This window comes from Ambystoma mexicanum, chromosome 10, assembly GCF_040938575.1.
Source record: "Ambystoma mexicanum isolate Mex_15411 chromosome 10, UKY_AmexF1_1, whole genome shotgun sequence".
Classification (NCBI taxonomy): Eukaryota; Metazoa; Chordata; class Amphibia; order Caudata; family Ambystomatidae; genus Ambystoma; species Ambystoma mexicanum.
Window position 1 is genome coordinate 1305486492 of NC_090932.1, and position 6000 is coordinate 1305492491.

Below are 6000 nucleotides of genomic sequence, written 5' to 3' on the forward strand. Positions count from 1 at the left end.
CCCAAAGATTCTCTATTCCAAGACCACAAATCGGGCAGTATATCAACCCGTTTAGCCCCTGGGATGACCAACCCAAGAGGTATTGCAGCCGAGACATTCTGCAAGTCCAACAACTGTGCTCAGCAGAAAACACTCGGGTCAGTGGATCCAAGAGTGCTCAACTGTCCACAAGTTGCAGGGCATATCAACAACCTGAAAAAGAGAAAGTTGACACATTTGACTCATCAGGAGACAAGCTATTCCAGCACAAGATAAGACCAAAAACCCATAGCGGAACAATTCTAAGATGCACGACGACAGGAACACACTCACGCTGCCTGCACATTCAAAGCAATTCTTAGCAGAAGATAAACTATTACGCAGACCACTTTATCAGAAAAACAAAAAATAATACCTACGTTGCACATGCGCGCACACACAGCATCAGCAAAACAATGCTTAACCATATATACCAGTTACCCAACCATGCAACTTTGATGGCCCCACCACACCCAAAATGGTGCCACTTTCAACTTAATATGAACTCTGCATGTCTTCATGCTCTTGACGCTATCATGCCTTCACCGCCCCTGGAGCAACTCATGAACTTATGTTTTTACTTCATCCCAACAAAATGCTTCCACATACACACCCATTACATCTTGCACCCACTCAAATCTGATTAAAGCATTATGTTTTCTGCTTTTATGACACAGGGTGTCTACCACATAGAGCCTGCTCTCATATTTTTACTTTTACAATCTGTGTGGCATGTTAGGCAGACTCCAGTGCAGTTCCCTTAGAGAGCACTACACCAGATTAGGACTACAGGTGAGAGCAATAAATCCCCTTTGGTATCAGTCTGTACCACAAGGATTTAGTTGGTAGCTGTGGCTGAGCAGTCAGACTTATCTCAAGAGGGAGATGAGCAGTATTCAGGGTTTACACAATAGGTATCACAGTACTATGGAACACAGAAACATTGACCAAAGCTTTGTATCAAAAAGAGAATATATTTATTCTATACACATCTAGTTCAAGACATGAATCGCAGTTGATAAAGTAAGTTAAGTTTAGTCAAGGAAAAGTATATACAGCTCCCTATTCAATTGTAGACAAGTTTGCGGTAGAGTGAAAACTGAGAAAAACGGCACAGTGAAAACCAACTACAAATGGCACTCTGTAGCATCCCAGAGGATTTCCTATACCTGCCGTCCAGTGCCATGTTCGCGTCCGTGTTTGCGTTTGTGTGAGGCTGCTCCGCTCAAGCCCGAGCGTTGCAGCGGCCCCTTTTGCTGTGCCCGCATAATGTACGTGAGCTGCCGTGAACATTACCCCGCTCGGATCCGAGCACTGCAACGGCCCCAGCCGCCCAGGAGAGACATCTGTTTTCAATCGGTGTTCCTGCGGACCGCCGTTCCACACGGCCGGCATCAGGATAATCGTGTACGCGCATGCGCGTCAAGTTTCAATTATATAAACATCCGCATGGGTGGCCCGTAATACTTATGACAGCTGTGCACTCGTATTTTCAATCAACCCATGTTCTTCAGCGTACACAAATCAATTGCAGCTGCATACAACAATTTCCTCACTCTGACAGCCACGTTCAACAGGATAATGCTCCTGTCAAACAATAAAAAATCTTTTAACTACTGACTTTTTGAACTAGGGGTGCTGTTACTGCCATAAATACTCAACTATACCCAATAGCTTCTTGCTCAATACTTACCAAGTTTTTCACTGAACCATATTTAATAACCAGTGTCGATGAAGAGGTTTGGTGAATAGGGAACTGCCACAGCAAGTTACCAAACAAGCAGCAAACTTCATTTCTGGTCCACTACACCAGCCACACAGAGCACTCCATCATGGCTTTCAGTAGTGTTCCCCCGCCTGTATTTTCCACGGAAGAGATGTATTAAGCCATTTGAGCACTATGCCGGAGGAGTATGTGGTGCAAATTGCAGTGCAGAAAAGAGGAAGTCACTTCTACTGCACTGTTTGGGTTCAGCTCAGAAGTATGAAACGTTACCTGATCTGTCAATAGAGGAAGGTGCTGACATCAATGAATAAGAGCGTGCTGTCAAGAAAATTAATAAACATTTTGAAAAGAAAATAAGTATCCTTTTAGAAATATACAAATTTGGGAAGAGAACGCAAGAGGAGGGATAAAGTGTAGAGAAATGTATTACCGCCTTGAGGAAGCTAGCCAAGACGTGCAATTTCAATGAACAGCTTGAGGAGAGACTAAGGGACCAGTTTATGCTGGAATGCCAGAGTACTAAAGTAAGAGAAAAACTCTGGTCAGAAAATGACCCACCCCTGGATACTGTACTCCGCGTGGCAAAGGAAGTAAAACATACTGAACAATGTGTGAAAGAATTGGAGAATAAGGTGAAACATATGAAAATTGAGACTAGTAATATTAAATCTGCCAAAGCTTCATGCAACCATACTGAAGAAACTGAGTCCATATCTATGATTAACAATGGCTCTGTCAGATGCAAGATGCCAATTAGAAACTATAGGTCATCACAACCTGACAAAGGAAAATATAAATCTAATCAAAGAGGATCTGCCAATGACCGAACCAGGAAAGTGAGTCCTGACAAGCAATCCACAAACTCCAGAAGGAGACGTCAAGGGCGGTGTTTCAGGTGTGATAGTGTCAACCACTGGGCTGATGACCCAGATTGCCCAGCCTTAAAGATTATATGCAGCAAGTCCAAAGGTAAAGGTAATTATTCAAAGTGTATTAAACAAGAGTCAAGTCAGCGGAAACCAAAATATTAATTCACTTCAAGGACATCGTCCTACCGTTAAAGAGATAGAAACAGCACTGCTGGTCATAAGTCAGATCACCATACGTCAACCAACACATGATAAAAGATAACATGTTTATTAAATTTCTTATAAATTTATTTCAAAAAGTTTAAAAAGGTATTAAATAGTCTACAATACTTGTGCAATACACAAAATTGTATCGTACAATTAAAGAGATAAAGAAATAAAGTGCATACTGCGATAAAGTGCTAGTGCCAATTGGGAACCTCGAGGTGATATCAACGGGAAATAAATCGATCGTAATAAATCCCGATGATAAACACAAGGATGACTCGAGGGTATCCCTAGATGAGTGAAGGGGATCACTCGACCGGGGAAACCCACAGTGACCCAGAAATAATTGGAATGTGTAAATAGCAAATGTCTATTAATGACACATTCCACACAATGCAAAGAGTCAGAATCGATTATAATAATCAGCAAACAGAGGACTAATAGCTAGAAAAAACTCAATACCAGAGTAAAAACACATCTAAAACATATACACATAGTAATACAAGTTAGGGATGCTATATGTCAACTACTACAATGTCATGCAAAAGGTGGTTAATAATAAAGAAAACATGGCATTATTCAAAGTTTGTAGTTTCGATGGAAGAAATACATCTTGCGGAACAAAGCAGATGAAATCCATCTTCATCAGGACAAAGCATTCCCATAAATTGGATCTTTTCAGGGTCATTCATCATCATCTTAATGAAAACATTCAGATATGTAATAGGACACGACGAGAAGTTGGTCCCTGTAGAAGAAAATATATGTTAGAAAAAGAAAACAATACCGTAAAGAACAAAGGTTAAAATAGTTAAAAATATGGTGATCCGAACAAATAAACAGACAGGGCTGTAACCATAGACCGTAGGTTAAGACATGTCGAGTGATATGAGGGGAGAAAAAGTAATTACCATAATCTCTACCCAGGAGGGGGCTGGTCCCAAAAGCCTGTCAATAAATCCAGGAAATAACGGCACAGCCACACCAAAGGAAGATCTCAAGAAAAATCAGATCTGTAAGGCAAGGTGTCAAAACAAAACTTAAGTAGTGGATTGCCATATATCTAAATGGTCAAAGTATGATTCCAGAGTTAACAAAAAATCCAATACTCTAAGAAGAGTCAATTTAACCAAAGAACAAAAAAATAGAGTTAAGGATAAACCTGTGCGTACACATGAATATTAAAGGCTATAGACAAAAGTAAATAAGTAAATGAATGAATAGTAAATAAACGAATTAAACGCTCCTGCTTCAGTGAGTCAAGGAAGAAAAAAAGTTGTTTAAAATGAAATCCCAATGGATAGGAGAGCACACAACTCACCTCTGAATATGGCCAATCATACACATGATGGCGAATAACGCTTAAAGATATAGCGTTCAATAGCTTACAATGACAGAAGTCTCTGTCAGGAGTAGGGCTGCAATAGAGTTTCTAATTAAGTCAATCCGTGTCGAATAGATGGACAACATATCTGGAGTTCCCAAACATCTGCAGTACGACCTAATGCACACCAATAGAAGGGACAAACAACAGCCCATAATGTATACACATGCAATGAATGATGCAAGTGCAACCAGACGATTCTAGCAAGGAAACGGCATACAGATAATGAATTAAAATATAATAAAGAAAACTATGTCAGAGCCGCTGGCACGCCATATGCTGTAAATGGGCACATCAGAATAAAGTTAACAACAATGTGATGCACATGCGAACTAAACGCATGCATTAAGTACAGGCTAATAATGGCCAGGGATCATGGTCCCAAAGCGAGCAAACGAAACCCGATGGTGGACAGCATAAATCCCAGGGTCGAGAAACTCCATTCGCGCCAAAATGCGCAACGGACAAAGGATAGAGTTCTGATAAGAATTGTCCCCGGCTTACCAGGACATGCAGGAACGAGCGCCGACTCGACTCGCGCACGAGAAAACCGGAAGCGCCGTACTCGCGCCTGCACGGTGATTCTCGCTCGAAATGTACGTTATAAACGTATAGCACGTAACCTAACTCCAACCAACCATCGAGCAGGGGAGGGACGGTGAAGCGTTGCGCTGCGCTGTTCGATAGCTGTCTACCAGAGATGAATGCCCAAAACAGGCTAGAAAAGGTAAATGAAAAAGAAGCTGTTAATTAAATACAGATTGCCATTCTTCTTGGATGTTCAAACCCAAGGTGTGGCTTTGGGTATTGTATATCCACCAATGCTCCCATGCAGCTAGTCTATTGGCTATGGCATATTGTTCTGGGCTCACTACGCGTTCCAGGCACCACCATCGTAAATCCTCACAATTATGGGAATGCTCTATAAAATGAACAACCAATGGAGAGGAGAGATTTTGGGTTCTAATTCTAGACTGATGTTCTGTAATTCTAAGTTTAATGGGTCTAGATGTCTTGCCTATGTAAGTTTTTCCATTTGGGCAAGTAGCAACATAAATGATGTTTTTAGAATTGCACGTCATGTGGTTTTTAAGTTTCCAAGCCCTGTGATTAATGGTAACCGTATTGGTAGCAGAAGTAGAGCCGCAATTACAACATTGCCCGCACGGAAAATGGACCATGATCTTTTCCATACCCCACATCTCAGTTATAGTCTTAGCAGGTTGGGGAGCCTGTGATCTGACTGCACGGGAGAGCCAACTCTTAAGGTTCCTACCCTTTTTGAATGCATACATGGGATGTTCCAGATCTGGCATATTCATTTGCAATAGGGGCCAGTGTTTGCCAATAGCTTTCTTAATTTTAGCATGGTGTGTGTTATAAGTCATAGCACACATTATGCGTGATTGGTTCGAATCATTGCGAGTGTTCTTGGCCAGTAGTATATCTCGGTGTTGGTATCTCGCCCTTTTACGCGACTGCCTTAATATGTGAGACGGATAGCCTCTCTGAGATAGTCTTTCTTCTATGGTATTGGCCTGCGAAATGAAGTCTTTCTTGTCTGTACAATTTCGTCTGGCTTGTAAAAACTGTCCATAGGGAATACTTTCTCTTAAAGATTGGGGATGGAAGCTATCGTAATGTAAAAGTGTTACGATCCGTAGTTTTACGGTAAGGTCAACCTCGATGGCTCCATCCTTAGTCTTTAGCTGGAGATCCAAAAATGAAATAGATGTGTTGCTCAAGGACATGGTGAACCGGAGATGGTCATTCTGAGAGTTAATCCATGTCAGGAA